Source organism: Xyrauchen texanus, chromosome 25, assembly GCF_025860055.1.
Source record: "Xyrauchen texanus isolate HMW12.3.18 chromosome 25, RBS_HiC_50CHRs, whole genome shotgun sequence".
Classification (NCBI taxonomy): domain Eukaryota; kingdom Metazoa; phylum Chordata; class Actinopteri; order Cypriniformes; family Catostomidae; genus Xyrauchen; species Xyrauchen texanus.
In genome coordinates, this window is record NC_068300.1 from 36,153,211 (window position 1) to 36,166,433 (window position 13,223).

Below are 13,223 nucleotides of genomic sequence, written 5' to 3' on the forward strand. Positions count from 1 at the left end.
CTCTAAAAAAAAGGAGAGTGTACAAAGTGTTCAAAGAATGTACATGTCGCTCTGTTGCATGCAAATACAGTGAGTGGGGACTGAAGCTTTCAAGCTCTAAAAATCATAAAAGCACATAAATGTGGTCCATATGATTTGTGGCTATATGTAAAGTCTTCTGAAGTCATATGATAGCTTTGTGTGACAAAGTGAAATTTAAATGGCCATTCACTGGAAATCTTATCTTGGAAATGTTGCTAGACAGCATAGGTCACCTGCCATTTTCATTCCATGGAAATGCAACTTGTCACATAAATTCCGAAAGACATGAGGGCAAACAACGATGTTTCACTTTTAGGTAAACTATTTTTGCATTGTAACTACATGAAAAATAGCAACTAGATGGTACATTATAAGATTCTCTTTTGTATTTCATGGAAGAGGTTTGGAATGGCATGAGGGTGAGTAAATGTTGACAGAATTATCATTTTATGGGTGAACAACCCCCTTTAAGAGGACAGATGGTCTATGCACATTGCTTTTAATAGTTGCATTTCAATGTACATTGGCCATCTGTCCTCTTTAAGGATGAGTTCAACCAAAAAGTTGAATTTTGTCACCACTCACTCACCCTCATGTCATTCTAAAAAATGACTCAAGTGACTTTCTCTCATGGGTGAACCACAAAAGGAGACATCTAGCAGTATTTCCAAGCTGGTCTTTTCCATAGAGTGGAACTGAATGATGACATCCAGCCAAATGTGTCCTTTTGTGATCCATGCAAGAAAGAAAGTCATTAATGTTTGATTAAATGAAGACAAAATGTTGTAATGAGTTAGCGATATTGATTGTAGGCCTATGTGACATTGATGATATCATTTGTAATGAAAAAAAAAAAAAAAAAAAAAAATATATATATATATACTGTATGATTAAGACCAAAGCTTAAGAACCAAAGAACATTTTAATGATCTATTTATTTACGTATCGATTCGCTTCAGAAGTCTGATCGACTTGAGTTGTGTGGATTACTTTTATGCTGACTGCTGACAATAGTCATAAATGTGACTTGCATTATAAATAACTGACTGAGCTTCTTCTTCTTCTAAACTTCATTTGTGTTCTTCTGAAGAATGACAGACATACACATCTGGAATGGTATCAGGCTAAGTGATTTTCATTTTTGGGTGAACTATTCCTTTAAGAGGACTGTATGACACACTGTAAAGAAACGCTGTCACTCCACATGTCATCTACATACTTTCAATTATAATAAAGAGGCATTTGTCAAATGTCAAAGGACTCCTGTAATTTCCTTTGAAGTTTAAATATTTCTGTTAGATTCAGGTGAACTTTACATGGGTTAATGGTTAACTTGATGGTGTAAATATCATATAGTTTTAATGTTTCATTTTGAAACATTAGCAATTATTTTTCAACATATTTATTATTGAGTTAAGCCAGATGCTATTCTGTATGTGTGTCATTATGGATTTTATTTAGATACAGGTAAATTATTTGATATGGATTTAAATGAGTTCTACAGCATGATCTGTTGATGAAACATCTGTTGGTATCTGTGATGATGTCAGATGGTAATACCAATGTAGTTTGATATATTCCATGGTTCTGAATAATTATCATACTTATATATTAAGGAATTTACATGGTATTCCAAAGTACCACAGTGGGGTTCAAAAGTCCACTTGTGAAAACGCTTTTGCATTGTCAAATTTATGCTAATGTTTATTTGTTAAAATACTGCAGAATCGTTAAACTTTGTCTACTTACAGGTTTGAATTCGAGATCTCTTTGGACTCTTGAATTCCACTGTAAGTAAAAAATAATTTAAAAATAAGTTTATATATATATATATATATATATATATATATATATATATATATATATACTGTACATACTGTATTTTTTTTATTATTTAATTTTTTTATGGAACCTGGTAAAACATGGTATTACCATGGGCTCATGTCCAAAAAATGGTTATTGTGTTGTTAGTACTGGTCAAGAAACTTTATATATATTTTCTAGTGCTGTCAGTCCATTCAGTTTAATTGTTATTAATCTCATAATGTTTCAAAGTTAATCACAATTAATCGCAGATTTTGAAAGTGCTGAAATTTGACTCTATAAATAATGATATAATTTATTTCCATCTTAGGAAAGAAAACAAAAAGATATGTAACAATAAAATACTTTATTAACATTTTCTAAACTAAGTCTTCCACTGTATAAAGATAGAAATGCACTAAAATATCCCCAATTCAAGTACATTAAATATTTCCCAAAGTCTAGTGGGAGTTAGACAAATTAAAGAACTAGTCACCATTGGTTGTTTATTCATTGCAATGGGCATTAAATCTCTAAAACTCTCATTCTCCACCATTTTAATCTACCAGCAGACTGTGGCTATCTGCTTTGTTACAGCAATCATAAAGCCACATTCATAATTCAGGTCAGGGCTTCAAAGCCAGTGTCAAGCATCGCTTTGAACTCCACCTGCAAAGTGCTTGAAAACAACATCTCCTTCTGGTCAACATCTCATTCTGGTTTTTCGTGATAGTTAAGACTTGACGTGGCTCTGTGGTAATTAAATTGCGCCTTACAGAGGCTGCAAAGTACTTGATTTCTGTCATTTTGTACATCAAATAGCATTAAGAGGTCCTTTCCTCATCACTTGATCACTGAAACTGAATCACTGAATTGCTTTATGTATTTATGAGCTTTTTGGAGCTTCAAAGTTCTGGCCACCATTCACTGTCATTATATGGATCTACAGAGCTCTAAATATGCTTCTAAGTGTTTGTATGTGTTCTGTAGATGAAAGCAAATTGTGTGAGTAAATGATTAGAGAATTGGCATGTTTGGGTGAACCATTCCTTTAATTGTCTTGTTTGCTGTGTGTTTACATCCACATGTCTGACATCACTATTAAAGCCCATCCTTCATAATCTTCAAATATTTCTAGTGTGTAAGGATGTGTCGTATATTGCCTAATGTTATGAACACTTTAAAGACTGTAAACAAATTCACATTAATGAGCATTATAAAGTTGTTTCTGTAATCACAAACACCATAACTCTCAGTACAATAACTCCAAATACAATCAAATAATGAAACAATCATAATTAAGTACTCCAGAGAGTGGTGTAATAACTGTATTTATTGTTTCATATGGAACAGATTTCAAATGTAACCGTGATAAATTAATGTAATTCAGGTCAATTAATGTACCTCATTTGATTTTGATACTTCTAGATCCAGGAAGATACAAGCCTAACTTTCACAGTGTAACCACAAGAGGTCAGTCTTTACTTTCACTTTAATGACAACCTGTAATAATGTACAGCCAAGGCCACAGCTAACAGTATAAGAGCAACATTATGATATTCATCTCGCTTTATAAGTGCTAAATATGCTTCTCATTTGGGACACGGATGTACGCAGGAATGATTAAAGCCCGAACTTGCACTCTGATCTATCTGTGTGTGCGTCAAACAGACTTCCTTCGAAATGTGGCATAGATCTGATAGCATAGAGCGGCTCACATGTACCATTTAAATGGTCTTCCCTCGATTTCTTGGCACATGCTTTCTGATTTGAATTCTACAAGAGAATTTTCTATTTTTAACCACCATGGAGCAATTCAACCCCCGCGACCCTGTACACAGGATAAGCGGTTGACGATGGATGGATGGATGGAGCAATTCAACCATGTCAAATGGCTAGACAGCCTGACATTCTGAACAGCACTGATGTGTGACAAAGAAAACACATGCTCTGCACAAACATCAATTACAAGACTTTTCACACCTACACATAAACACCTTACTAATATTTATCACAGTGAACTGTAACAAACTTTTTCAATACAATTGTGGAAGTTGTAGCCAAGAAAAACATGGATAGCACATACTCTCCTGTCGGAAACAAGTTTATGTAAGTATTTTGGATTGAAAGACTTGACTGCTGTAGAGATGACAGATTGTCTAGTGTTTACATTCCACTATGCAGTGAGCTGTCATTACACGATTGATGATCACTTGTGTGTGATCTCTCAGATTTTGAGGTTTCATATCATGATGAAATTTGTGATTTACACCTTGTGGCAGGGCGGACGGCGGGTCATGATCATACACACACGGCCCTTTATCACGCTAATCAAGCCTCCGAGAGGGATAAAGGCTGACTGCAGAGGATTGTGCGGAGAGAGAGATAGTTTAGAGACACGTCCGTCATGACCTCCTCCATTCCATTGACAGCTTTACACACCTCTAGCATGCACTCAAGCTGTCATGGACTCTATAAGTTTGTGCAAAACCTGATGATCCATGTTATCCAGCATGACTTGAAAATGTTTTGTGGGACAGGACTGGATTAAAATATTTAGCAATATTTGCTATTTAAAAATAATGTTAAAAACATTGAAGTACTACATTAAAATTTGGACATAAATTGTTTGTAAGCTACTTTTATCCAAGAGTTATCAGAGTTGTATTCTTTTTAGTAGGCCTAATCAATCTTACCTTGAATATCAAGATGGTTCCATCCTTTGGCAACATGGTGTTTCTCTTCTCACTACTTTGTGTGGTCATTACACTGTTTTGCCACTATGACAGCATGGTAAACCGTGCAAATCAGGTAAATTCCTGCCTGTCAATCATATTAATTTTCTCTCAAAGTTTCCGTTTCTTAAATGACTTTTGGGCATCAATCCGTTTACATTAGCACCGCCCTTTATTTTGCACATCTTAAAGATGCAATCCTTTAAAAGACTATTTTGAACAGACATTTTTGTGTTTTTTTTTTATACATGCAAACCTTTGGTAAATCAGGGCCATATTGCTTGAACTTGTTTAGACGACTCAGAATAAACAACAAGATTGTCCAGGTAGCTGTACAGTTAGGAATCTCAGTGAAGATCCTGTTAACCAATGTGGGAGTATTACACATTCTAAACAGCATAACAGCGTACTGGAGAAAGGTGTTGGGTATAACAAAAGCAGAGATTACAGAAGCACAATGTGTGAGTGAAACCTTCCAATATTCTTTTATTAGATTTAACTTACAAGAAACCATGGACCTAACTAAACATGACAAAACTAGACTTGACATGGCTACTAAGGCTAGACTAGACCAAAACAAAACAAAGTTACGTGCACACTGGCTAGACTAAATTTTGGCAAAAAAACAAGGTTACACGTACAATACCTGACAAGAAACAATGGCAAACATGAGGGCTTAAATACACAAGACATGGGTAACAAAAGCCAATGAACAAACAGAACTCTAAAACAAGATAACAAGACAATTAACTAAAACCAATGATAAACTAGAACTGATAACAAAGTAATCAAACAATGAACCAATGAAAGCAAGACACATGAACACAGAGGGAAAACAGGACATCACATGACTGGGGAACAGGAACTTTAACAAGAATTTCAAAATAAAAGTACACAAACAAAAGACAACTGTGAATGTGACAATAGTGGATACAATCATATGAGGCAATTAAAAAGAATCTGGCACAGCAACAGTATTTACTCATCTACTGTTTAAACGGTAGAGAACCTGAATGTTCAGTCTGGTTTGGGCACTAGAACACAAGAAGAACACCACAGGCTAATACATGGAACTGCCCAACCATTCACCAACAAATAATATACCTCTTGTTTCATTATTTGCCTTTTTCGTAGCATTGACTATGGATGTTGCTTAACTGGCCTGATATTGAGGTATCATTCACCTCAATATCACAAGATATTACAAGAAAATCACTGGGCTTCCTTTTGGATCTCATAATGACCAACAACCTTCTCAGACAATGTAGACCCAGGAATGGGCAACAGAACCAATACTTTGTACCCTGAGTGGAAACTTCGAGACAGTTTTTTTGTCATATCACAGTTTCATGCAATCTTGGGTAGACAACAAGGACTCTTTTGCCAAGGAGCTAACAAGTAAAAGACATTCACAAAGTTTAGATTTATAATCAGAGTAGTCTGTGAACTGGACTCATCCAAAAGGAGCGGTTCTTTCAGTACCATGAGAGGACCACAAAAGACATGTTCAAAAGGGCAAAACCCAAATACTCTTGAACTGTCTCATGATTGGCAAACAGGGCAAATGAGACACAATCATCCCAGTCTTGACCAGACTCAAGGCAAAACTTTCAAAGCATGGACTATAAAGTTTGGTGAAAATGTACCAGTGCACCTTGACTCTCAGGGTGGTATGCACTGGACACCTTGTGAGTGATACATAGCATTTCCATAAAACTTTCATAAAGAGTCTTCCAAACCTTCTGGACCAAGGAAATCTGACCCTTTAAACATGGTCTTAAATCACAAATTTGCTTACATTTGATTAATGACCTAGCAATTGTGCAGAAACATGCAGAAATGCTACAATGGATTAATCACACTGCAATGATGCGAACACACAAAAAAGCTAGCTGATTAAATAATATTTGAAAATTGCCACATGAGTCATTCAAAACAAAGCTAACACAGGTTTTAACAGCATATTTCTGTTATTTTAGGTGTGTCCACAGTTATTAATTAAGTGTACTCTTGAAAGGCCACACACCACACCTTGAATTGATGGAAAGAAGGACAGGTTTTAATGATTCTTGCAAAGCTGTTTTACCCTTATAAGGCTGTGCTTGAAAATAATTAATTGTAAAGTGTTTCATGTATTATTTGTAACGGGTCTGCCTATGGAGGGGATCGAACCCGTGTCTGCAGTGCTCAGAGTGATTGGTGTTCTGCCACTGAGGTAATTCCCCAATAGTTGAACCCAAGAGCAGAAAAGCAAAGAGTCAGGATACTGGTGTTTCTTCCAAAAATATTATCTTTTACTTGTAGAGAATTGCAAAGTACAAATAAACTGGGAAACTAAGAGAAACATAGATCAATAAAACAACTAGAGACCAACTTAGCTGAGGGCTGGTCACAGGAGGAACAGGGTACAAAGGCTCAAGACTGAACACCTTGGTGAAAAACAAACAGGCTTATATAGGGCTAAGCACAGTTGAAGGGAATGAGTGGATGGTTGAACTGGGTTAGGGGTGTTAGTGCCATCTGCAGGAGGGGAGAGGAACATGGCATGGAAGGTACAGGACGAGCGCCCTCTGCTGGTATGGAGGAGAATAGCATCCCAAAAGTGAGATCCTTACATTATTAGGTCTTAGGGTTATTCTGAAATAAAAATGTAAAAAATACAATTGGGAAATTCACTACAAATAAATTGCGCAGACCTGGTAGCAGTTTATTTGAGTGCACGTTTTAGCTGCAAAGTCACTTTGAATGAAAGAATTGAATGGCACAAAACTGTATATTATCACTCCATTGCTGTGATCCAGCCACCTTAATTGAGGGCTCTTTGCTATGAGCCTGATGAAAGTGAGCTCGACTACACTGCACATCTGGATACATGCTTGGTCATGATGTTCTTCTCAATCATTTGATTATCATTGGATGAATTGCTGCTGCAATGATTAATAAAAACACATGACTCTTTTAAACAAAGTGCAACGTTATTTACTGTATGCCAAGTAAGTAGCACTTCGTTTTTTTTTTAATAAGGCACAATCTCTAATAAGCCTAATTTACATAGCAAGTATGTTTGTGCTTACTGAGCAGCACCTTTTCAGCTCATGCCGTTATTTAACACCTGGTTGAGTTGGTTTGAAGGTGGTTAGTGTATAATACGCAGGATTTTGTGCTGAGGTACAGCTCACAACGCAAAGTGCCGCAACTGTTTAGTGAATTTATCCCAATATACATATATATTCCCCAACTTACCTATGAGGGCCAAAACTGCAATGACAAAGATCAAGGCAGCACCAGCACCTATCCGGGCCCCCGACAATGGACTGACATGGCCATTAGGAACAGTAGAGAATTCACACACTGTGACCAACATATTCTGTATGACATGATATCCCTGCTGGTCTGATATCTTGATCTGTTGAAGGTGACAGCCTGAATATACACTATTTTCTTTTACAAGATTCACAGTTGTCCCTTTAATAGAGCGAGAGATGATCAAATTAGAGCCAATTCTTGCAATCTACAAAGAAAACAACCTCAAGAATGGCAAAGATCATTGAAAAGTACTCTCTTTCAAATGAACTTAGAAGTAATTACTTTAAATTTTCTTAACTTAAGGTAATGATTTTAAAGTTTTGTTTTAAGTGAAAATGAAACGGCACTCAAAACCCAGTTTATTTCTGTATTTTAATGCATATTTCAAGGTGAAATGGGATATTTGATGAGAAACAAAGTAAGATTGGGATTTTATCCATTGAGAATTGATTGGATCAGGAAAAGTGGATATTTCATATCAGGATGGACTATATGCTAGCTGGGTGTGTGTTTTTATGGCAGTTGGTTGAAGAGCTAAAAAGGAAAGCCATTAAAGTGGTTCAACAATTTATTCAATTTTACTAGAAGATTATGGAGAATATTTTTTTTTTTACTTGAACAGATTCATTTTTTACAGTAACACCAGGAACAAAATGCAAAATGCAGTTTGCTGTTTGAAAAAAGTTTGACTCAATCTTCTGCCAAAATGTCATAACTTAACAACATAACAGCCAAAACATGATCCAACCAATTTCTGCTGATTAAAATCATGTGCTGCTCCAAGGACACTTTACAATAAGGTTCCATTAATTAACATTAGCTAATGCTAATGAGCTAACAATGATCAATATGTTTTTTACAGCATTTATTAATATTTGTTAATGTTAGATAATAAAATTATAATGGGGGTACCATTATCTTTTACATCACGTGGACCACCGTGTACGTGTGCGACATTTACCTCAGGAAGTGATGAGACCAGGATGCATTGTGGGAAGATGACAAGCCGGTGGAAGGAGTGTGATGCTCTGGGCAATGCTCTGCTGGGAAATCCTGAGTCCAGACATTCATGTGGATGTCAATTTGACACGTGCCACCTACCTAAACATCGTTGCAGACCAGGTACAACCTTTCAGGTATTCCCTGATGACCGTGGCCTCTTTCAGCAGGATAATGCGCCCTGCCACACTGGACACATTGTTTGGGAATGGTTTTAGGAACATTATAAAGAAGTCATGGTGTTGCCCTGGTCTCCAACTTCCCCAGATTTCAATCCGATTGGGATGTGCTGGACCAAAAATTCTGATCCACTGCAGCTCCACCTTCCAACTTTCAGGACTTGAAGGACCTGCTGCTAATGTCTTGGTGCTAGATACCACATAACAACTTCAGGGGTCCTGTAGAGTCCATGCCTTGGCGGATCGGCGCTGTTTTGCTGGCACACGAAGGACCAACTGCATATAAGCTGGTGGTCATAGTGTTTTGGCTCAATAATGTATGTGGGATAAAATGGTACTGTTTAGGGGGCCTAGGTAGCTCAGCGAGTATTGACACTGACTACCGCCCCTGGAGTCATGAGTTCAAATCCAGGGTATGCTGAGTGACTCCAGCCACGTCTCTTAAGCAACTAAATTGACCCGGTTGCTAGGGAGGGTAGTGTCACATGGGGTAACCTCCTTGTTGTCGTGATAAAGTGGTTCTCGCTCTCAATGTGGTACGTGGTATGTTGTGCGAGGATCGTGGAAAGTAGCATGAGCCTCCAAATGCTGTGAGTCTCTGCGGTGTCATGCACAGCGAGCCTCGTGATAAGATGCATGGATTGACTATCTCAGAAGACATGAGACTTGTCCTCCGCCACCTGGATTGAGGTGAGTAACCACGCCGCCATGAGGACCTAGCAAGTAGTCGGAATTGGGCATGCCAAATTGGGGAGAAAAGGGTGTAAAATATATATATACTTTTAAAACATACTGTTTACGGTAAAACGGACGTCATTTGGGTATTACCCTTGCTTTAGATACACATTTTTGCCCTTAAGGAGACAAAAAGTTATGTTTTATATTCCCAGCCCAGAGGGACAAAACATATAAATGAACCTTTAAAGGTACACAATACTGTAGGTCCTTAGCATATATTTATATATCCACAGTGAGTTATACATTTTTACTAGATGCAGAGAAAAGGTCCTCTTGAGGGTACCACCTCAGTGATAGCCCATGTACTGTGCCTTGGCCAGTACCACTTTTTTCTGAGAAAGCAAGATATAATAGATTACCTTGCAAATGTGAGTCGTCCACAGTTACTTCATATTTCGCTGAATGAAATAATGGAGGGTTATCATTTATGTCCAGTATATTTATTTCAACCCCGGACCTTGTGTCCAGTGCATTATTGGATTTATTTCTTGCTTCAAATAGTAACTGTAATTGGGTCAGATGAATGTCAAAACATGGCCTTCTTGCAATATATTTCAATAAATGACATATGGAAGAGTAGGAGGCCACTCATACAGGATGCATTGTTGTGTTCCACTGTGCTATTTTTAAATGGTCTGGAAAACATATATGGTCATCCTTTTTGGCATGAAGCCCCCCTTATATATTGGCTATGTATGGTAGAAAATGTTGGCATGGTAGATCATTTTAAAGTTATTTTGTTTTGAATGTGATTTACAAAATATACTATTAATATACTGTAAATTGTGTCGCAAATTGGAAGTTTACTGAGGCCTCTATTGGGCCCTGGCCCCCCAAATTTGAGAACCACCTTAGACAGACATCTTTGCAGCTTTCTGTTTTCTTGACTCTCGAACCATGAACACTACATTTTTAAGATATAGTGTTAGGTTAAAAAAAGTTAAAACTATAAAACCCATCTCGAGGCACACACGCCAAAATTACTTCCTGTGTGAATGCCCCCTAAAATTACATTACATAATGGGAGCACATACTTTGAGTTTCTTGTTGTTGTCTGCAGCTTCATAGTCCACCATCCCATGAACATAAATTTCACCTGTATCTTTATTAATCAAGAGAATATCCTTTGGTTCTTTATCAACTCCCTAACACTCTTTTCCAGTTATCTGTTGTCTAATGTCTGTGTTTCTTTGCCCACTCGAACCTTTTCTTTCACTCGAACATTTTCTGTTTTAAAACCTGCACCCCTGAGACTTTACTGTTGTACATGAAACTGGTGTTGAGCGGGTAGAATGCAATGAAGCTGTCAGCGGAGGACATGTGATGTACTTATCCTCATGTTTAGTTGTACATCTGTCCTTCCACATCTCTTTCTGTCCTTGTTAGAGCCAGTTGTCCTTTGTCTTTGAAGACTGTAGTGCACACCTTTGTACAAAATCTTCTGTTTTTTGGCAATTGCAAGCTGTCTATCCTTCATTCCTCAAATCAATGATTGACTGATGAGTTTGCATACTGTGGTAACTCAAAAACAAACACATTGTTTAAACTTCATTTAACAAACCAAATAGCTTTCAACTGTGTAATATAATGGCAAGTGATAATCTAGTACCAAATTAGCAATTTAGCATGATTACTCATTTTTTTAAATAGTGATGGTGCTGTTTTTTACATCAGTAATGTCCTGACTATACTTTGTGATCAGTTGAATGACACTGGTGAATTTAGGTACAAATTTCCTTCAAAACAGCAAAATCTGTACATTATTCCAAACTTTTGGCCACCAGTGTAAAAATTATGTATTCTTGTTGCACTTTAATCTGTCTTGGATACTACTATTCTGATGCTAGTGAAACTTTATAATGCAGCACTGTCTCCTTGATGAATCGCATATGATGTATTATTCCTCTTTTGTAAGTCTCTTTGGATAAAAGTGTCTGCCAAATGAATAAATGTAAATGTAAATATTGGACCAAAAATCTCTAAAAATAAGATGCTAAAATATAATTTGACTCTCAATGGATGTGCTGTCACATTGTCTTTTACAGCAAAGAGCTTAGGTGTTATTTTGGATAGCAATCTTTCCTTTGAAAAATCACATGTCCAATTGCTAAATTTCAACATTTGCTCTCTGTTTCTAATGCCGAAACATTTATTAATTTAAATTAGTTTTAAATTGCTTTACTGTTTTAAAGTGAATGGCATCTACTCTACATATCCTGAGGTTACCATAGTCTTCCTGTCCTGCCTGATGTCTTGACTCCAGTTCTGCCTAATGTCTGTCTCCCACCACACTTGCTGTGTGATGATGACTAACTACAACATGTGTCAGCCTGATATCACTTCAGTCTACTACTATGGACTTCACAGAGGATGAACTGATGCCAGCACCAACCATCAGACATTGGACACTTCACTGGACACTGCCTGAACTTGGACTTAAGATGGACAACACCGGAAATGAATCTGCCACAAGCTTACAGTCAAAACGCAGTGCACCTTACTGACCTCTGCCTGCATCACATTGCACAATGGACTACACTCTTAAAATGGCATATGTAGATAATAAATTAATTGCAGCATTCGACAACCAAATAACAAAAGATTTTCATGCTGTTTAGCCAGAGGGGAACTTACTCCCACAGTGAACCTGGCTTCCCCAAGGTTATTTTTCTCCTTTAAACATCATCTTATGGTGTTTTGTGTTCCTTGCCACAGTCGCCTTAAGCTTTCTCACTGGGGATATAAATATAAAAATAATGATTTTCCATATATATTTTAAGGAACAATTTGAAATCATATTTTTAAACAGCACTATTATGACTCAAAGGCATTACTATATTACAGCTTTTTCTGCTGAAACATAATTTTCTGTATTCAAGCTGCTTTGAATTATATGTGTTGTGAAAAGTGCAATACAAATAAAATTATTTAACAATACATTTTCGCAATCATTTATAATACGCATTCATTGGTAAAGGTGTCAAAACTGTACTGCTCTTATTATTTTTTCCATCTGTACAGTGTGAAATGCAGTGGCATGCTTATATGCTATGTTTTCAACATGTTATAACAACATAAAAAAAATAAAAAATAATATATATATATATATACTGAGCTGATGATGAGGTCATTGAGCAAATGCTCCGCTAACCATAGCATAGTTAGTAAACTACACTCTGTAGTGCTTCCAACCAGCATATAGTTAGCATGTTAACAATCATTTCACTAGTTCATACTGTACATAAAGAAATAAAAGATTTATTTGAGTTAAATTAATATGTCGAATTTTGTTGTGTTTACAAAGTTCAGCTAGGTTATTTTTACACAAAGCGTTTGTGTTGAGAATACATATAGTCATTTTAAGTTAAGAAAAATCTCAGTTCAATCACGTGGAACCACTGTACATGACTGATTCAAGTTCTGCCATAGAGTGTATATTTTT